Source organism: Alligator mississippiensis, chromosome 2 (genome assembly GCF_030867095.1).
Source record: "Alligator mississippiensis isolate rAllMis1 chromosome 2, rAllMis1, whole genome shotgun sequence".
In the NCBI taxonomy this organism is placed as follows: domain Eukaryota; kingdom Metazoa; phylum Chordata; order Crocodylia; family Alligatoridae; genus Alligator; species Alligator mississippiensis.
The window spans coordinates 170,151,062-170,173,190 of record NC_081825.1 but is presented as its reverse complement, the minus strand read 5'-3'; the positions used below and the strand labels follow the sequence as shown (position 1 = coordinate 170,173,190).

Below are 22,129 nucleotides of genomic sequence, written 5' to 3'. Positions count from 1 at the left end.
TTGACACAGTGGGGGTTTGGTTCAGTGTCTCTGGTTGTGCTGTTATAGCAATCTCAGAGAGAACAACCACAGAGGGAAAAGGTTTATTCCCCCTGCTGTAACGTGAGCTTTTTAAAAGCAGTGAACTTTTTACCTCTTATTATCAATGCTCCATTTGATCAGCTTGGAGAGCGGGAAAGTGGTTTAAAAGTAGGCAGAGACTTTTACTTTTAATCTAAATTCAGAAAGAATATGCCTTCCTAATTTAGCAATGAAAGCAATGGGTCCCTCTCCCCAGTGAACACAATGACAGGAGGAGCAGGACTGAGAGAGAGCAGAGCCTAACTTTTGAATCTCAGATCCTTTTTCAGACTAGAAGGGGGACCCCCCCACAATGCTTTTTAAATGCAAATACGTTCCTGAGTGCCTTCAGCCAATCAGAGCAAGCTTCCTGTGGGATTACCTGGGAGAGGGAGGGAAGGAGGAAAAGACTGGTTGATTGCTTAAGAGTTGGAGAAAGTCTTGTGTTTGCCAGGCCAGCACTCAGAGTGGAGCAGCAAATATGTGTGAGTTATGTTCCTTGTCAGGACTGTTTGTCAACTGCATGGGAAGCCTCTCTCGGGTTGCTTGGCATTAAGTCCATTTTGGATGCCGGATGTGAGCAGATGGAATTGTACTGAGGCACTGCCACTTGACGTACTGGGATCGAGGCTGCAGAGAGCAGGCTATTGTTGCAGAGGATTCTGAATTATCCCCTTGGAGAAGCAATGTCTTGCTTACTCCCAGCAGCAGCCTCTGGGAGTTGGAAGCTAAAAAATTTGAACTTGGATTTTTGACAGGATTCTGGAGAGCGAAATGCCCTTGTCTGGAACTGAAGATTTGCTTTAAGAATGGTAAGTGCTGGCCTCCAAGCAGGGCTTTTAGTGAGAGCCATAAAAATTCTGAATACTTGCAAGATTGTATTTTTCCTTAATGACCACAAGAAACAGAAAATCCTTGCACTTGCAATGGAAGTGTTTGCGACAAGTAAAGCAGGGGTATTGAGTAATCTGTGTAGAAGGATTGTCTGTATAACTGTAGTGTCTTATTTGGAGAACTTTGGCCAAGGAGGAAACTGTGATTTTATTATGGTTGATTATTAGCTAAGAAAACAATTTCACTATAGTAAATGGGCGAGAGAGATGCAGTATGATATTGACTGACATATTGTACTAGCAAATCTGATTCTTTTCTCAAATTCACCAGTGTAAGAGCAACAGTAGTGGAGTGAACAGAATTATGCTGGTATGAAACCAGTGTGAGATGAGAATCAGGTCCATGGATATTACTGCTTCCACTTGGAGGAAGAAACTAACTAGCTATTTTAAAGCAAAACAAAGAAAAGTGTTCATTTTGATTATATGGAATTGCATAAAAAGTATACCAGATTCACCCCTTGAAGTCAGTCACTTGAGATGAATTTGGTCCAAGGGATGTATTATTTGAATATATATATTTTTTAATCTTTCTTTTACATTCTGCATTTTGAGATTTTTTTTAATTGTGGTAAAATGGGTCATGTTGGAATTCGTGTTATCCTTTTTATGGTTTAAGGAAAGAGGAAATCAAAGTATATTCTAGATGTTTCTTTCCATAGAGAGCAGACTAAAAACAAGTGTAGATTTCCAGCCAAGTTCAATACAGACCAAATGATACAAAAAATCATGGCATTTATGTAGTTATGTTGTTTTTTGTTGGCCACTAGAGGGACAATGCTATTATCCTCCTATAAATGATTACACTTAAAACAGCATGTGAAAAATAAGTTAAGAGGTTTCCTCTTTATGTACCTTACACATACTGTGTTATTAGTGCTTATTATATATGGGAACTTGTTACTAAAACATAAAAAAATCATCTTAAAAATGAACCCAGATTTCCTTTCATCTCTCTGTCTCTTTTGTTGCAATGGACAATTAGTAAAGTATTTGTGTTACTATACTTGATCAGACATTTACTTTCCTTGTAAGTTTGTTTTTTGTTTGAGATTCATAGGCTTACTTTAAAATGAGCCAATAAATGAACAGATTTTACTGAACATCCAGGATCAGGGATTTCCTGATGCCACTGAAGTCTTTGATTTTCTGCTATATCTTTCATGTTATATGGTTTGCTACATTATTTGTGCACTCAGAACTGCCCATGACCTTAGTGGGAGCTGTTCAGTAGGCAAGGAATACAGGATTAGGCCCCTAACTAACATACTTTCTTGTGAGTCTCAATGTGAGAGCTTGCTAATGAGATACAGAATCCCCAGATATGATGGGAAGCACTTCTTTATATTTTGATTGCATTCCCATCTTCAGTAATTTTCTGTCTCATATATGTGACTTTTCAGTTGTGATGCTGGACTGGTAACATCTCGTTTTGACATGTTTAGACATTTTGGTGAGCTTATAGGCAGCATGCCTAGTCTGAGAGCAGAATTTATCAAGTCAAAAGGAAGTGACTAATCCTGATTCTTGAATTTTGCATGTGTGCCCAGAAATATGACACCGGACATAGTTCATCATCAGTCAATCAGTAATTTTTTCTCCAAGTAAAACAACCCCATATTTTATTGTACAATCATCTGTATTTGCAGTAAACTTGTAGACAAGCATCCCCATATATTTGTAATATGAACACCCACCCCCTCAATGACTACAATAGAACCTACCATAGTGGGTTTTACCTTAGTGTCTGCAGTGGCATTGCTTCTTTTACTCCCTTTCCTCTCAAACTTGCTTTGGAAACCAAACTGAGCTGCCCATCAACCAAAACCCCTGTAATGATGCTCCTGTATTTAATTGCAACATTGGCAACTAACCTCCCCTGCAACCCCAGATCTCCCAGATGTTGAAGATGTGATCCAAGGACCTTGTTTTCTCTTTCTGCCTCCATACTGCTTTTTTCCTGTTATAAATACAATTAAAATCCAAGGTTATATGATTTTATATTATTATATTAAATGATATTTAATATATGCTCTGTATTTTACACATACACACTATATAATGTATTTATCTTAAATGATGGTATCTTTTTGCCTCCTTTCTCTGTATCTTAATTTTCCTTTCCTTAGGTAATTATCTGACAGCTTCACTGTATTTTCTGTCTCCCCTGCATCTCCCCAGTTTTTTGCTCTTATATGCATTTCATTTCCTTTCCCCATGTCCTCCTCCCCTCTCTCACCTCCTGCATCTGCTACCTGTCAATACCCACCCATTCATTCAAGGTCACCCACTCGCACCTATTCTAGCATGTGTCCGCCTGTTCAGCACCTAAAAGCCCTTAAGCACCCAAAAGCACACATTCACACATTTACATATATCCCTACCCATTGCAGATGCTTGTGAGGACTCTCACTTGTACATTCTTCTAAGCAGGAATGTTTTTATAGGTCCAATTTTGGGTTCCTCGCTCCCAGTCCTCCAGGTAACAGAGCACCAGCTCCTATAACTTCCCATCCTTCCCCCTTTAAAGAAATAGCAGTTTCAGGGCCATAGCCAACATTTCTTACTACTTTTTCTTGCTCCAAATTCCTCCTTTCTCCAAGCAAGCAAGATAGTAAAACACCTTTGTGCATTCGGTGCCTTTTGGGTAAAATCAAGGGAAGGACACAAGCTCTGCTTAGAAATAAGGATTGCCGTTATTAGTAGGGAAGAATTCAGCCTGCCCTTTTAGTGATTACAGATGTTTGTTTCTGAGAGCCCAGCTCATGGTTAGTTGAGATGTAGCTTTTTCCAAGCAGCCAAGGGTCAAATATACAGTAAACTATATATACCCATATTGTTCCTATCCTGCAGCACAAATGGTTGCCGCTAAAGTGGGTGAGTATCCTGTCTACAGCTTTACAATATAAAATAGAACCCTGTGCCAGCAATAGGCTTCACCTAAACATCCTTGGAGTGAATAAATCTAAGAAAAAATCCTAAATTCTCAGCCAAAGAGGAAACAAAAGCCTCCTGGTTCTTATATTTGCCTGGTTAGATTGTATGTGCTTTGCCTAAACTGGAAGCTCTATGGGCTATCAGTCATCTCTCTTCTCTGTGGTTGTATAGCATCTAGCACAGTGGGGTCCTGAGTCATGACTGGGCTCTGAGGCTGTGCCACCATGCAAGCACATGATAAGCAACACTCAGGCTTAATTTATATTTTCAACAGATTTTATGCTAACTTGAAGGTCATGAGCAACTGATAAGCATAAGGTTAGGCAACTGCTTAAGTACCTGGCCTCTTTACAATTGTTAGGCCATACTTAAAGCATAGGCTTAAACACTGCTGAATCAAGACTTAAGATAGATATCACTAAAGCGTCTCATAGTGGACCCAATCCTGCAAGCTCGCTCTTATGGGAGCAGTGAACAGTAGACCCAGAGTGCATCTACACATGCATTTGATCTGGGATCATAGTGGACCCCTCCTGCCCACTCCTTTCCTAGCTCATGTGGCCCTACACCAGCCAGCTGGACCCCCACCAGGTCCATTTTAACTGGTCCCTAGGCTGGACCCGCACCTTGGTGGAGTGTGCCTTCAGCCACCTGAAGGCGGTGTGCACTCATTGCCTGCCTCAAGGATGTGAAGGCCAACATCCCCCAGTCACCATTGCAGCCTGGATGCTGCGTAAGATCTGTGGGGCCTGGGGAGAGCTCTTCCAGAACGCTTGGGCAGAGGAGGCATAGAGGGCAAAGGACGCCTGCCACTAGGAGTGCCAGCTGCAGTGGTGGCAACAGTGATGGGCCTTCACCACTGAGGCCTCTGGTAAACCATACCCCCAGCAGCAGGGGCCAGGATACCGGGTGCAACAGGCGCTGCTGTAGCCCACCTGGATGGATGGCCACAGACCCCAGGCCCACCATGCACCCCTAGCACCATGCTCACTGCAGACATTGGAAAGCACTTTATTTCCCTCCACAAATACAGGCCCTTTCCTGCCCCCTTCCTCCTAAACAACAGGCCCCATCACCCTCCCTCCTGAACAACAGATCCCCTCCTCCCTCCATCCTGAACAACAGAATTCTTTCCCTCTCCCCCCTGACCCACAGAGCCCCACCCACCACCAATAAAGCACCTTCTTCCCTGTGCAGACTATGTACAGTGCTCTGTGTGCCCTCCCATTGTGGGGGACAGTGGGCAAAGATAGGGATTCAGGGCTCCAGCTTGCTGGGAGGGGTGGTGGGGGGTGGAATCCCTGGGTTAGGACCCTGCCAGCTGAGTAGCCTGAACGGAGTCAAGGGTGCCCTATAGGGTGACGGGGTTTCCCTCCGTGTTGTCATTTCTTCATTGGGCACAGCTGTATGCCACTGTTGCATTCTGTTTTTTTTTTCTCCTTTATGTTGTTGGGATCACTGGGGTAATCCTGCACCTTTATTATTATATTAGGATAGTGTTATAATCTGCCCGGTATTGGTATACTGGGCATTGTATGAAGTGTTTTATGTAAATGTGTTGTATGTGATGTAACCCCTTATGAAAACTGTTAACCCATGACTGCCAATTGTGTTGTTACTGGTCCATCAACTAGACCCTGTATTATCCGTGAGTGCCCCCTCTCCTTCAGGCCCTTCAGGTCACTGAAAGAGGGGCAGGGTTGCAGTCTAACCCAAAGTCCACAGGGAACCAGGCCTATGCATGGGTTTAGGGTTAATTAAAGTGTGTTTGGGTGAATTTATAACTGTATATATATTTGTATGTGTGTATAAGTTGATAATTATAAGTTGTAAATTATTTATTAATATTAAATCTATACATAGTTAAGATTCACTGAAAGTCCTGGCTCTCTGCTCTGTAGGAAGAGGAGGGGAGCTGCATACAGCTAGGCAGCCACGCTTCCCTCAGCATACCTGCAACCCACTGACCATCCCTTCATTTGGAGAGGGGATACCTTTCTACGTACCACCCTGGTTACAATTGAATTGCTGCATTTTGTCTCCCTCCCTCAGCTGTTGTTCTCTTCTTCCTTCCCTCATATCTCTCAAATGAATGGAAGGAAGGACAGATGCTAAAATTAAAGGGAGAAACAGAATGTGACTCTGGTGAATGCCAAAGCCCTTCAGAGCAATTTTTTAAGCTGAGCAGCTGTAGTTCTATGTCTTCCATCAGGTTGGGGTGAGATCAAGAATCAAAGAGAGCTTTAATAGACACACAGTCTGGTCTACAGCTCCTATAATCTGGTGCAAACCCACTGACTTGACTGCCTACTGATTTCAGTGGGGTTATGCTAATTTACGTGACATGAGGACCTGGCCTTACATTAACAGGAACAAGCACCAGTGCTGTCCCTGGCGGGGTGGGGTGCAAATTGGGGTGGCCGCCACAGGCCCTGCACTTTTGAGGGGCCCCACGGAGTTGGGTGGAGTGGCCACGGTGATTCCACACTGCCAGTGGCTTTACATCTGGCTACTCAGCACCCCCCTCCCCCTGCTGCTACATCCACCACCGAATCCGGCACCACTGGCCACTTGGCAGCCCTCCCCAGCCAAATCCACCACCGGCTTCCTCATGATAGGGCCCCACACAGGCTGATTTGCCCTGGGCCCTGCACCCTGCTCAAGTCACCTCTGACAAGCACTGAAGTATCACTGAGAGGGGAGGTTTGGGATATTATTGCTGCAAACTCTATACACCTTGATACATTTGACAGGTTAACAAGACAAATATTATTATCCAAGGCAATCTTGTTAGCCAAGGCATTGCCTGGCTCCTTTGAGATACTGAGAACTTTCTCGAAGTGCTGCATCTCTCCAGTTTCTGCAGCCATTTAGAGGAGAGAAGGGTTGAAACTTTTACCAATTTAACAGCTGTTTTCTTTTTAGCCTGTATCATATTATAAGCATTCTCCTGTTCGAGCTGGCAGTCAAGTTTGAAATGTACTGGGGAAATAAAGCAAATAATTGCAAGTATTACACTTTCTTAGTTTGTCCCCTGTGGACACTGGGTTTTTTATATGCTTCAAAAGTTCCACCCACTCTATCAGCTCACCCCTTTCCTGTCAAAGGGACAGTAACACCTTGACCCATGTTTCTCAGCTGATGGGTTGCAGCTCCTGAGGTTCACTAAAAGATAAGCAAGTGGAGGTGCAAAGCAGTGAAAAAGTACAGTCTAAGTACAGGAACTCTTGCTCCTCCACTCTCCCCTTACTCTTCCGTGTGGATGTGGGGAGAACAGTGGACATGATGTACCTTGACTTTAGCAAGGCTTTTGTATATGGTCTCCCACAACATTCTTGCAAGCAAGCTGAGGAAGTATGAGTTGGATGAATGGACTGTAAGGTGGATAGAAAACTGGCTGGATCATTGGGCTCAAAGGGTAGTTATCAGTGGCTTGATGTCTAATTCACAGCAGGTATCAAGAATGCTCCAGAGGTCAGTTCTAGGGCTGGTTTTGTTCCATATCTTCATCAACGATCTGGAAGATGGAATGGAATGTACCTTCAGCAAGTTTGCAGATGACACCAACCTGGGGGGAATAGTAGCTATGTGGAAGGGTAGGGCTAGGATTCAGAGAGACCTTGACAGATTGGATGATTGGACCAAAAGAAATCTCATGAAGTTCAGTAAGACCAAGTGCAGAGTCCTGCACTTAGAACAGAACAATCCCATGCATCACTACAGACTTGGGGACTGACTAGCTAAGCAGCAGCTCTACAGAAAAGGACTTGGGGGTTACAGTGGTCAATAAACTGAATATAATCCAACAGTGTGTCCTTGTTGTGGAGAAGGCTAACAGCATACTGGGCTGCATTCGTAGGAGTGTTGCCAGCACTGTTCCTAAGAATGCTAATCTTTCTGTGAAGCAGTTTGTGAAAATCATGCTCAGATTTTACTCCATCCTCATTGGAGAAGAGTCAAGAAGAATAGAAGTCAGTGGGAGTCCTGCTGTTGAATGACTTGAGGATCTGGCCCAGGAAGATGTGGGTGATACTTACACACATGTGACTGAAGAGTAGGACATACCCCAGGGATTAGGGCCTGCCTAGAAAGAGGTGTTTTTAGATCATTAACCTGAGCTAGTTGATAAACCCTAGAGAATGTTCTCTGCTTCCTAATGTTCCTTCAACTAGAGTTTATTAATATAGGAAAACTTTTCAGGAAGAAATGCAAAAAAATGGCTAGATTAGATAGCAGAGATGGGTTTCTACTGCAAAATTCAGATTCAGCTTTTGAGTCTGAACTCCCTCTGAAAATGGTTGGGCCAGAGGTTTTACTGCTATCACCATACAGCTGGATTTTCAAGTGCCTACAACCTGTAACTGGGGCCAGATTTTCAAAATAGCTTGTTGCTATATGTAACACCCACACACACTTGGGGTTGTGTGTGGTAAAGTGTGTGATTGGTCGTTGTATGCTGTGTTTTTTTATGGGACTGAAAAAGAATCATCCCCCTCCCCCCAAATGTGTCCAGACCATTGTCTTAAGATTCCCTCCAGGGAACCTGTGAGACCAGTTTGCTTCTTCAGTGAAGAGCGAGGGGAGACTCCCCCCACCAAGGGAAGTAGGCTTTTCTGGCTCCCAATTCAGTTTTCAGTATTCAGAACCGCTGAGGAGGAAAAAGAGAGAGAGCCAGTCCAAGTAGCCTGACCCTTAAATAACATTTTTGACATCACTACAGGGCCCCAGTTATGGAGCAATATTATTTGAACACTGGTAATGCAGACTAATCAATTTAAAGGTGGTTAGCCCTCTTGGTGAAGTGGCCAGTCACCAAACTGGTCCCACAGATTCCCTGGAGGGAATCTTAAGACAATGGTCTGGATGCATGGGAGGGAGGGAAGTGATGCCACTTCCACATGGTGGCTTTGAGGGGTTAACTGCAGTTTTCATCAGCATATTGCGCCCCAAAGTTTCTAGTCGTAATCCAAACTCTGCATGGGCAGGAAACTGCAGTTAACCCCTCAAAGCCACCACGTGGAAGTGGAGATCAATGCTGCAGCTTCACACAGCGCAACAAGAGGCCATTTGCAATGCAGAAGGGCCTATGCTTTCTAGCAGCTCCCTGCAGCACAGTGGACCCATGGAACAGCTCATAGGACTCTCTGATGTGGGCCCCCCTCTCCAATGCATTGCTGAAGGATAGGTATAGGGGTGCAGGCCCCCCAAACTACCCTTTTGGGAGTCCCCAGACTGCCTGGGTATGAATAAAGCCTCCCCAAGAGAGTGCCACCTATAGACTTTGTTTTGTTGTTTATAGTATTTTAAAATTATTGTTAGTGTTTAGTTTTGTTTTTTCTTTATTCTTTGTAATAAATTTGAAAGTTGTGTTTACCCTGCTTGCAAGAGAAAGGTTGTTGGTTTTATTGGACACCCTAGTGATTCATTTGGTTTTCCCAGGTAGACTGAGTGGGGGCTGAAGCCAAGGTAATATATGTTTAATACTCCAAAATTGAACCTGACCCTTGTTGCTGCTGACAGGTGCTCAGCAGAAGGGTTACATATATAAGCACCCAAGTTGGGGCCAGATTTTCACAAGTGCTCAGCACACAAATATCCAGTGTCCTGAGTACTTTCAGAATTCAGGCTGTAATTGTGGGTGCTGTGTGATTTTGAAAATCTTGCCCATCAGCCACAACTGGGTATTTTCAGTCTAGATCTTGAACTCTGGCTCCAAAATTAGGGCATGTTTGAACCAGGATCAGATTTGTCTCTAATGCAGCTGCTTTAGCGGTTGTTTGGCTAGCTGGAAATGCTTCTGTTCCAAGGGCCAAGTTTACAAAGAATCACATGGAAGAATTTTTTTGTTTATTGTTTATCATCATCTAAATGTGCAGAATGGCTTCAGTTTCCAGACCCTGTTTTTGTGAGTTCTTCTTATACTTACTATTTAATTGTAAAATTAGGCCTAAAATGAAGGGCTAATTCAGGGGGGGTGGCTAAGTACAGACAGTCAAAAAGCTCAGAGCGCAATCAATTCAGTCTTTGCAGGTTAGTCTAAGATGCATAGATTGAGCCAATAAGCAAGTGAACAGACATTCACTTCTGATTCTGGAAATGCAGCTACATGCCAGCAGTGGCCCAGGCCAGAAGCTGGGGGACACTAGAGCACGCCTCCCTGCTCTACTGGAGCAGACAGCTTGGGCCAAGGCTAGCCTGCCCACCCTGCAAAGGGAGGGATTGTGGGAGGTGCAAAGCATCCCGGGATGCTGGAGGACTGTTAGTTGACTTGAATTTGGAGGGGAATCTGGAACAGATGTTCAATAAACAGATTTAACCTAAATCAGTTAAGCCTGATACTACATCCATCCAGGTTTATCTTAAACCTGTTTCAACCATTTTGAAAGTGGTTTATGTGCACTGAACTTCTGTTGTGTTACAGATTTGAACAGTTTCCGATCACTTATACCAGTTTATGTGTAATTTCTATCCCTTCCTCCAAGTTTCATGGAAGCGTGACTTCTGTTTTCTTCTAGTTACTAGATTTCTTGGCATGTACCATGAGTTTTTCTGCTTGCTTATGTGTTTTCCAGCCCATGTGCTTTCTGTTTGCTAATAGTGTCCTTTTATTCCATAATCTATCTGAGGAGTCAAATGGTGTAATCAGTATTGAGTGAATTTTGCATAGGGTAACTCACCATCTATGCAAGCTAGGCTGTATACAAAGAATTGTATTAGTTTCACTTATATTCAGTAAATCACAGTATCAAATAGCTATGAGTCAATTATTATTCTCACAAAAAATGTTTATCTGTATTAGTTCATCATCAAAACTCAGCCCTCATTTCTACTAGAAATGAATTAAACTAAACTTCTGGATCTGAATTACCTGAAACGTGACAGAAGTTTGGATCCAGAGCTATGATCCAGCACTTTATGACCAACCCTTAGCTCTGTAGCATACCATACAAATGCCTCAATCTGAATACTCCAGAACTTTTGGAAGGTTCAGTTCCATTCCGAATGTTGAGGCTTCACCAGAGGAGAGTGTGCTGCTATGTGCTACTATTCATAAAGAACTTCCAAAGATTTAGAGTTTCAGATTTGGTTTAAATCAGCATCCAAAGGTCTCCAGCTATCTGCCTAACTACCTATATTTGTATTTATTTGTATAACTAAGATGCCTGTTACCACAGTAGCTGTGCTTTTTGAAAGCTGATGCAACCATGTCTGAGCATACCTTGTCCTCTTTCATCTGAGAATTAGGTGAGAAATCTCCCACAAGGAAGTTTTTGAGTTCTTCTTTGATATTTCTTGCCCTTTCTGGACTAGGAGCAAGTGGAAATTGACTTTCTTAGTATGCCTGTTTGTGTTTGAGATGATATTAAATGAAACTGTTTTCCAAACAGGGTTAACACTTCTCTAGCACAGGCTAGGGTAAAATGTTTAGCATTTAGGGTCAGGTTTAGAGAAAATATTAGATTATTACCATTTTAAATTGTGACACTATTGGATTAAACAACAGTGCAAAGTTCTGGCAAGCATGAAAGGAGGAAGGTAAGATGGTCCTACCTCTCCCAGGTATCCCTACACCCACTCCTTCAGCTGGCAAGTGGGGGGGCAACATTCTGGTGCCCCCTTTAAGTTGGCACCTGGAACTGGTCCCATTCTGCTTCCTCTCCCATCCCCAGTTACACTACTAGTAGTCAACTCAATTAATAAGATCTTCAAATCATGTAAAGTAGTAGAGCCTTGTAAGTAAAAAGCCAAAGAAACTACTCATGAGAAGCGGTTTGTGAAAATCATGCTCAGAAATGCAACTACTCAAGAAACACTCCCAGGCAATAAATGGTATGGTATCTATACATGGAGGTACGTGGGAGCAGATTTGCTTCTCCTAGCGGCAAACTTCTCTCACATCCTGCAACCCTGCAATGCGCCCCTGCCACCACCAGGGGGAGCTTGAGGCTCCAGCCACTGCTGCCAGCAGCCATCTTGAAAAGACAGCCCAGCTCCCTGCTTCCTGGCCAGCTGCTTTCCTGGCCAGGAGGAGCATGCATAGCGCAGGGACAGCAGGTATCAGCTGTCTCATTGCTGCCTTTGCCTCTCTACGCCAAAGCTGCTGCAGCCCCAACTTCTGGCAGTGATGGCCAGTGTCCTGGACTTCTGCTGGCCACCATGCTTGCCTTGCTGGCCCACCACACTGACCAATCGCTGGCCCATGGCTGTCTGGGCCCTACTGGCTCCCCCATGGGCAGCAACTGCCTGCCCAGGCACACTGCACCATCCCAGGGCCACTGTCACTGTGCAGCTACCATCTAGACCCTGTCCTGGTATTCAGACCCCAGCAAGGATGATGATGACATGCTGCTGGACACCACCACCATGGCTGCCCTCACCCTCCTGGGCCTTCAACCCCACCAACTCTGGGCCCACTGGGCCAGCCAGGACTGGTGCCTGCACATCATCGAGGAGACCTGGGTTGATAAGCAGTGGTTGGAAGCATTCAAGATGACCTGGGCCACCTTTCTGGAACCCATGAAGCAGCTCCCACCTGCACTTGGAGCTGCAGGACACTGCCATGTGGCTTCCCCTCCCCAGAGCCACCCAGCTGGCCCTCACCTTTGTGAAGTTGGCCACACCTGTCAGCCTCTACTATGTAGGCCATCTCTTTGGCATGGGCAAGGCCACTGCTGGGGAGGCTGTCCTGAAGGTGTGTGGCACCCTCCAGGACATGCTGGGGCAGGCCATGCTCTGGGTGGTGGTGATAGGGTTATATGCCCTGGGCTTTCTCCAGTGCATTGGAGCCCCAGACGGGACCTACATCCCCATCATCTGTCTTCCCCATGGTGACTGCCCCTAATACAGTCAGAGGGACTTTCACTCTGTTGTGCTCCAGGCCATTGTTGACCACTGCAGTACCTTCACTAATGTGAGTGGTAGCTGGGTAGGCAGTGCCCATGACATCTGCATGTTTTGGATCTGTCTTGCCAGCCCTGGTGCAGAGTGAGTGCTTTGTTCCGGGGGTGCCAGACATGCCACTGGGCTGGTCCCACCCCTCCTTACTGGGGACCTCACATACCTGCTCCTGCCTTGGCTCATGCAGTCCTTCACCAGCCAGCTGAACTGCTGCCAGGCCCATTTTAACCAGTGCCTGGGCCAGACGTGCACCCTGGTGGAGTGCACCTTCGTCCACCTCAAGGGATACTGGTGCACCCACCTCGAGTTCACCAAGAACAACATCCCCAGGTCATCATCGCATCCTGCATGCTGCATAAGATCTGTGAGGCCCAGAGGGAGCTGTTTCATGAGGGCTGGGTGGAGGAGATGCAGTGGGTAGAGGATACCTGGCAGCAATAGCTCAAGCTATGGGGGCAGAAACAGCGCCCTCCCCCCCCCCGCTGCTGAGCCACGCACCCAGCAACAGGGGCAGGGGCACTGGATATGAGACACTGGCCAACCACCTCCTCCTGTACTCTCTGCTAGAGCCTGTTTGGACAGCTGCCCAAAGACCTCCCCCCACTCCCACCCCCACCCAACACCATGCTCACTGCAGACATGTCTCAAAATAACAGTTTTTATTCCCCTCACATCAAACAGACCCCCTCTCCCCATCCCTCCCCAACAAACAGGCTCCGCTCTCCCCTTTCTCCCCAAGAACAGAGCCCCTCCACCAGCCACCTCACCCATCAACAATAAAACACCCTCTTCCATGTGCAAACTATTTACAACAATGTGGTGGTTTGTACGGCCACCCTCCAGAGATGGATGTTTCTGGGGTGGGGGCATCTATGGGGCAGAGCCCAGGGATGGGCAGCCAGCACTCCAGCGCACACACCGCAGAGAGGTTGGCAGGTGTGGGGTTCACCCAGAGGTGATGGCAGCTGCTGGTCCCCCAACATGGGCAGCTCCCCCTCCAGTAGCCAGTTTTCAAAGCCAGCAGAGCCAACACATGGTCCTGGGCCCTCTGCAGGCAGCTCCGGCTCCTTGCCCACATAGAGTCAAGGGGATCGGTGATGCTGGTCCCAGGTGGGGGGTTGGGTGGCAGGGGACCCAGGGCAGGGGGCAGGGCCTGGGACTCCTGGTCTGTGGAGGTGGCACTGGACCTCTGCCCAGGCCCATGAGGGGCCCTGCTGCTAGGCAATGGGCTGCTGCAAGGGGTCAGGTGGGGCTGTGGTCAGGGGTAGGGCAGTGGGCGGCATGAAACCAACCACCAAGGCCAGGACAGTGTCCAACACCCAGTGGTCATCCTCTGTGGCCTCCACTGCCCTGGCCACAAGCACACTCTGCTCTTGCAGGGCCTCCATGTGCTCATGCTCCAGGGCCAGTAACTGTACCCAGAATTCTTGGTCCACCTGGTTCCACGTGTCCTCATGAGTGACATTCTGCACCCACCAGGCCCACACGTTCACCAGACAGTCCTCCAATGCCTTCACCAGCCAGTCCAGGAGAAGGGTACAGTCCTGGATCCTCCTCCTGCGGAGCTGGCACATCTACAGAGCCCCAGACATGGGCAGCAACAACCCTCAGCCTGAATCCCAGCTGCTGCCAGCTGCAGCTTCTCCCCTACCTAAAGCATCAGGACCTGCAGAATAATGAGAAAAAAGCTATTTGTGAGAGTTTGCAACATTTCTGAGATAAGATGCTCTGTACCGTGGCCGTAAGGTGCCCAGCCTCAAATCAGGGGTTAGGCATGCATGAATGCCTAGGGACCATGGTAAGTTGGGTGGGCAGGCTGAGGCCCAGGCGGCCACTGGCTGAGCCCCCATGCCACTTGTCCCCCAGGGGCCGCTAGGCTGCTGGGTGCTGTCTGTGGGCAGCCTGCCCCCTTCACCCCATTCCCAGGCCGGAACAGGCCAGGCTCCTGGCAGCACTTGCTGCCACAGCTCCAGACCCCACCCCACTGGCCTTCTCATCCTGCAGCCCAGCTCTTGTCCTGTACTGCCAGAAAGCCCACATCACCTGGGCTCAGAGAGCATGGGGCCCCGATGACTGGGGTGAAGAGCTGTCTGTGCCCTTGCCCTCCCCGTAGGGGGTTCTCCAGGGAGGCACCCTGGAACCAGCCCACCCCCCACCTCACACTGGCGCTGTGCTCTGAGCATGTCCTTGCTGCATGTTCCCTGGGTGCTGAGTGAGGAGCTATTTGCACAGACTGAGGGCTGCCTGACCCAGTACATCCTGCTGCTGTTGATCACCATGGTGCTCCGGGCAAATCTTCACACCTGGAACAGGACTGTGAGCTTTGACAGTGCAGGGGGCAAGCCTGGGCTGACCTGCAACCTCCACCACTGCCTGGAGGGCTACCTGTGGCTGTGCTACATGTCCCTGCCCTTTGCACCCAAGGAGGACATTGCCACCAGCATCAATGCATTTCTTGGCATGTGAGAGGCCCGTGCCTGCCTATCTTTGGGGGAACAGGCTGCTCAATAAAATTTCTTGCCATCTACCACCTCCCTGTTGGGGGTGGGGAACCTGGGACCACAGGAACACAACTGGCCTGGGCAGGGAGTGGGGGCCAGGGCCAGGGCTGGGGCTGGTGTTGGGCTTGGTTGCTGGGGCTGGGGTGGGGAGGGTCCTCCCCCCAGTGCAAGGCTTACCATGTGGGCTGGGCAGGTGTGCCTAGTGGTTCCATTGGGTTCTGGCTGGTGGTTACAGTATGTGGCTCCCAGTGGTGTCTTTGGGCAGAGGGATGTGGTGTGTTTGTGCCCAACCATGGGCCTCCCCTAGGGAGGAGCTGGTGCAGCTCGTACCTGGAGGTGACATGGCCAGCCACACCTCATGGCTGGGGCTGAGGCTGAGGCTGCTGAACTGTCAGGGCAAGTGCTGGCCAGCGCTCCTCAGCTGCTGGTGGAGGCTAGGGGTGGGGAGCTTAGCAGGGCAGGCTACTGGTGCTCAAGGGGCCCTCCCCCAGTGACACATCACCAAAGGTGCCAGGCTGGAGTGGGGGCTTGGACAGGCCCCCCGTGCTGCTGTACACAGCACGGCTGTGGCTTGGGTCCTGGGGCACAAGGATCTCTATCAACTGCCACATAAAGGGCATGGAGTTGTGGGCACTCCCCAGCTGATGATTGTAGTTGGTCATAGTGACCAGTGTGACCACAAGGGCTTCACCTTTACATGGCACTGCTGTGCCGACTGGTTGTGCTGGTGCTCCCGCATCTGGCTTGACAGCCCCTTGTAGACATGGGCATTGGAGCACTCACCCCATGCGAACTGGAGCTGTACTTCAGCCTCACCCCACAGCACCACAAGGTCTCCAGTTTTTCTGTGACCAGTTGGGGCCCCAGGTGTTGGGGTGTGTGGCAGACCAGTAGGGGGTGCTCCTGCATTGAGCCGCCCACCTCACTGTGCCCAACCACCTTCCAGGCTCCGAGTGCCCTCCCTGGGGTGCCTCATGTCTGGCCGACCCCTTTCCTGGAGCACACCTGCTAGCCTGGGGTTCCTGCTGCCACCATCCAAGGCTCTGGACTCAATTCTGGCTCTGCGTACCTTGGAAAACACAGGCCTGATTGTTCAATGGGTACTAGACCCAATACAGGCACTTGGGGCACTTCCCCAAGTCAGGGGCTTAATAGGAAAGTCTCCCTTAGTCCACAGACCTAAGGGGCCTCCTAGGCATAATTTAGACCCACCGCTCAATAAGTCTCCCACACCGGTCACAACGGAGAACTTTATTGATTACAGGGGGTAGGGTGAAAACAGGGCAAAAGGTAGAGCAGTATCATAAGAATATCAGAGGAATACTATAGAGCAAAACAGCAAGGCTGAGGTAGCCCTTTTTATCACGCATCTGAGTTACTGTAAGCTAAATATCTAGTCGGATCTTGAGTAGCTTACGCACACGCATCATCCAGAGGTGGTTGGAGTTTTCCTCTGGAGGCAGGTCACTCTTTGAGCATGCGGTTATGAGGAGAGAGCCTGTTTCAGATGGTGAAGCTCCTCTCCCAGTTTCAGATTCACCTAGATGACCGCATGGCTAATGGCTGCCTTCTTCCTGGACCGGGCCTTTAAATAACCTTTCTGACCTCAACAGCCCGGTCCAATCGAAGCTGCCAGTGCTGGTCACTAGCCAGCCAATTTAAAAAACATCACGGGTCACCTGGGCCAGTGAGCAGGGCTTTTCCCTCCCGCTCCCCAGGTGACCAGAGAATCGACATCCGAGGCACCAGGCTTTTGTTATGTTGGCAGGGAGGAAGATCCCCCTCCCTGAGGAATTAAACACCAGCCTCTCACGCTGGCAGAGACAGATTTCTGGAGAGGGACACAGACGGTGGCATTTCTGCCTCAGGGTGTAGTATGGGTGATAATAATGCCATCGGGCCTTCTGCACCAGTTCTCTGGGCCTCTGTGTAGCTGTCCCTGTGCTGCCAGACCCATGCAGCTGCCTGCAGCATCCAGCACAGAGGTACAGTGTGAGACTGGGTGCTGCACAGTGAGGTGTTATGCCATAGCACCTGCAGGCTCTGAGCAGGCTGCTAGGGGTTACCTATGGAGCTAGTCTGAGTAGCCAGGAGCTGCCTGCAGCTAAGCCAGGGTCCTGACAAGCTTGGCAGGAGCCTTCAGAAGCCTGCAGGCCTAGACAGTGTGGGCCTGGCAGCCGCATGGCACTATGGTGCCAGGCAGAAGTGCCGGGGTGTAGGCAAGCTGGCACAGCTGGCCTGCGGTCTGCACACGGGGGCACAGTGGCCTGGTGTGGCCTCAGAGTCTCTGCTGTTGTGCCCCAGGGCTCACTGTACCTGCAGGCTTTTAAGGGCCTGGGGCTGGGGTGGGCATAGAGCCTGCCCAGCCCTGGGGCAGAGGAGGCTCCTGGCCTTGGAGCCCTGGGGCTAGCCTGAGGCTGGCCCCCTAACAGTGGGGCTGACTGGGAGCAAATTTGCTCCTGTTTGGTGTCTACATGTGTGTTACTTCAAAGTAACTACTCACAAGTAAATCTGCTACTTGCATTTGCAGGTAGCAAATTTACTCACGTGTAGCAATTTTTACTGTGCAGTAAGCATTTGCACATGTAGACATGTATGCTTACTGTGCAGTAAACGATGCTACTCCACAGTAAAGTATTTTGTGTAGATATACCCTGTGGGGAACTTTATGCTGCCACTACCACTCTGTGGAGTGGAAGTTATCTACTCTCTGGATAACTTCAGTCTTCAGAACTGAAAGCCTGGGAGCTTTCATGAACACTGAATTTACACATACAAAAAAACCCACTAATCATGCCAGACAGTGAAGGACCTACATTTTAATAAGCAGCAATTTAAGGTATCTTTTAAAGAGTGAAAATCTCTAGGTTCAATATCTAGAAGCATTTTAATGCTGTGGGAAGCTTACTATCTGACTTAAAGAGCAAAATAGAGTCTGAATATTGTGGAGACACATGCAGTTGGCACAAGCTAAAAATGTACATGTGAGTGCCCTTCAAAGTATGCAGTAATTCTTCAAGACAAAGTGAGAAATAGGGCTTTCTCAAAAACAAAGACTGAGTTCATTTTCTCAAACATCCTTCAGTCAGTGGCATATTTAGCAAGGAACCTGTTTTTACCAAATTAATGAAAAGCCCCGGTTCAGTCCCCTGCTTCCAAACAGTTACAAGGACAAAGCAGCTCACTTGCATGTTTGTTTGTGTGGGTGCACATGAACATAGCTTAGCATGCTTGTGGGATTGAGGTCAGATCAAAAAAAAATGATCCAGGCTAAAAAAAATCCTGGAAATCTTTGGGATTAGACATCATGGCAGGGTCTAAATCCAGTCTCTTTTCTCCATAGCTTTCCCCCAGTTTAGCAGATGAGTGTGTATATTCTCTACCTACATGGGGCGATTATGATTGCGGTGTTCATTCTTCACAGAATACTCTAGTTTAGACATTTCATTAATGTTTGTTGATATATTGCTCACTATTGTTTCTTTTTTATTGAAATTCTATGAATTTAGCACTGTCAACAAAGAGCCACTAGGATACCTATCATATCCTTCAATCTGTGATGATATTACATAGGAATTCCTATACTGGAATAGCTTGGTAATCCTTCTTATGATTTGATCTGTTTCCCTTACTCTCCCTTAATTCACCCCCCAGTTCCTTAAAATTGTTTTCCCTGACTCTATCCCTACATTCATGGAATCATAGAAATGTAGGGCATGAAGGGGCCATCAGAGGTCATATAGTCCAGCCCCCTGCCTGAGACAGGATCATCCCTATCCAAACCACCCCATACAAATCCTTATCTAATCTAGTACTACAGCTACACAGTCAATTCTGTCACAAAACCTAACCTGCCATAGGTAAAGCAGGGCAACAACAGTGACTAGTGTCTTGCCGCTGTAAAGGTTGTTAAACTCTGCTGAAGAAATTCAAGGAGGAGGGCCATGCCCCTCAGTACACAGGAAGGCAAAAATCCCTACCGTCCAGACAAAACGTTGGGGGTTGGCTGTTCTTGTAATACCATCCTAACAAGTGTAATTGCAGATACCTTTGTGATTTATGTACCTAATATTTTTTTAAATTCCTATTTCTCTAGAGGTAGGTGCTACATGGGATCATTTACATTTCTCTTCCAGCAGGGTGCCCCATTTGTAATGCTATTTTGACTTTAAATATACCCATGTGGGTTGAAGAGGCTGTCGTTGCTGTTCATAGATTGGCCACAGGGGGTGCATCTAGACGAGCGTGGTCATGCGGTATGTGGCGCTGCAAACACCTTTGCAATGCCACATACCGCACAGTCCAGAGTTGTCCGTGCTGCAAGGGCACGCTGCCCAAGCATGAGCTGCTCCATTTTCGGGTTTTTTTTCCATGGTTATTTTTGACCCCTGGATATCCAAGGGTAAAAAAGAAAAATGCAGAAAAAAACCCAAAGTAGCATATGCTCAGGCAGGATGCGCTGCTAAAAAGCAGAGCTGGGCCTCTTGGAACCATGCTGCAGCTGCCGGCAAGTCTCCGCCCGGCAGGATCACTATAGCTGCAGCTCCAGGAGGCCCTCAGGACCCCAGGTAAGGCTGCGGCCAGTACAGTGCTGGCCCCAGCCTTCCCTATACCACCTGGGGCAACTTGCCGCATGCCAAAGCACACGTGACATGGGTATTCCCTGGGCACAAGAAGTGGCAGCACAAGGTGTGTCACCGCTACATGACCCAGGGAACCAACCATCTATGCACGTCTGGACTGCACAGGGCTTGCTACAGAGTGACTATTCCTCTTCCTATTCCTCTTCCTATTTCTATGGAAGGATAGGACCTTGGTGTGCAAGGTTCTCAGTAGAACTGCACAGGAAATGTTTTTCCTGTCACTATGAAACTTTTCTTGCTTTTGCAGTAGGATGAAAACAAAATCTTCCAAACTTTCTTCACAAGAAGTGATTCTAAACTAGCCAATAGCCTGCTGTGCCTGATTCAGGCCAAAGACTTGGATCTCGGTGTCCAACATCTTAGGGGTGTGCCTGACACACCAGTTTGTTCTGGAGTTAGTGTCTCTCTCATTTTGACTAGAAATTCTGTCCTAGAGCTATGAAAGCTTTCTTCAAAAAGGCTGTTTCAGAACAAACAAGGTTCCTTGGGTGAATTTGATATCTTTTATTAGACCAACCCAAATGGTTGGAGAATGGTTATTAAGCAAGCTTTCGGGTTCAAAAACCCTTCGTCAGGCTAAGGAAGCTTCAGCAGTTGCTGTGTGCTCTTCCTGGATGGAATAAAAAGTAAAGAAGCCAGGGGCTGGGCTGGGCTGGGGAGTCAGTTGCCAGGCAGATTGTAATGTATCAGAAATCCAATGTCTATGTTTAGTCCCTGATCTCTAGTATCCAGCAGGTTGATGAAATGGAGCTCATAGGCTCGTTTCTGGGAAGTGTTGTGTAAGTTCCCCTTGAGGATCAGGACTGAGATTGGAGAGAGAGTAACACTCCTGTGAGAAATGTGCCCCCACCGGTAATTGAGTGTTTCTGTCTTTGATGGATTTCCGGTGTGCGTTCATTCTGGTGCGCAGTTGTTGTTTGGTCTCTCCTACATATCTTCCATCAGGGCATTTGGTGCATTGGATGAGGTATATTACATTTCTGGAGGTGCAGCTGTAAGATCCTGGGATGCTGATGGCTCTGTTGTGGGGTGTAGTAATAGTGGGGGTGGTGGAGATGTGGGGGCAGGTTTTGCATTTCTTGTTCTGGCACGGTCTGGATCCTTTTGGTGTGTTCTGGGCTTGGGGAAGTTTGCTTCTGGTGACAAGGTTGGCGAGGCTTGGCGCCCGTCCGAAGGCCAGGATGGGTGGCCCTGGGAAGATCCCTTCAAGAATAGGGTCTCCCTTCAATATAGGCTGCAATTTCCCAAGGATTTTCCACACAGGTTCAAGGGATGGGTGATAGGTCATAACCAGCGGTGTGCGATTTGTGGGTGTTTTTCTTCTGTACTGCAGCAGTTCTTCACGTGGTATCCAGGTGGCTCTTTCAAACGTGCGATCTACCTCTCTGGAGGAGTGTCCTTGCTGGGTGAAAGCCTTTTTCAGATTGGTGAGGTGGCAATCCCGGGTGTTCTCTTCAGTACAGATGCGGTGGTATCACAGGGCTTGGCTGTATATCACAGCTTTTTTGGTGTGTTTCGGGTGATTGCTGGTTCTGTGCAGATATGTATGCTGGTCTGTGGGTTTCTTGTATAACGTGGTCTGTATTTTACCCTTCTGGATACTGATCCTTGTGTCTAAAAAGGGGATGTTGGTGCTGGAGTATTCTAAAGGAAGTCGGATGGAGGGATGGCGACTGTTGAATTTCTGATGGAACTCAATCAGAGATTGCAGGTTCTCACTCCAAATGTTGAAGATGTCATCGATGTATCTTAGGTATAGTAAGGGTTTGATGGTGCAGTTCTTGTTTTCACACAGAACTTTGGTTTCAGCAAATAATCAACATTTTTTCTGATGGAAACCCTATTTGACAAAAGAATCCCTAATCAACTCAAGTTCCAAGACATTAGCAGAGGGCTCACAGACATCATCATTATCAACTAAGCCACACCACTTCCAGAATAGGATCTGGAGGAGACAAGAGTTCGTGGAACACAGGACGCTGCCACTTAAAAGTTAATATCACTGGTGAAGTAGTTCATATTATGGTTTATTTTTAGATCAGCCACAAGAGGGCTGATGACAAACACTCAAGCAGTTCTGCCTTTTTTGTGCAAAAAAAGTGCCGTCTAAAAATCAGTATGTACATTTTCGGGTGAGAACTCTTTGGGATTCTTTCCATGTCTCTGCTCTGGTAACATGTTTTTCAAAACCGACAAC

The 22,129-nt window shown here is 47.6% G+C and overlaps 1 protein-coding gene across 1 annotated transcript in view; it reads left to right on the top strand.

Annotated features, from left to right (window-relative positions):
• The first annotated feature begins 446 nt into the window (after positions 1–446).
• Positions 447–22,129, top strand: part of SHROOM3 (shroom family member 3) — a 103,872-nt gene continuing 82,189 nt past the window's right edge. The window contains exon 1 of the mRNA XM_014595766.3: positions 447–872. The gene's annotated coding sequence lies outside the window, so the exon portion shown is untranslated. The remainder of the gene's footprint in view (positions 873–22,129) is intronic.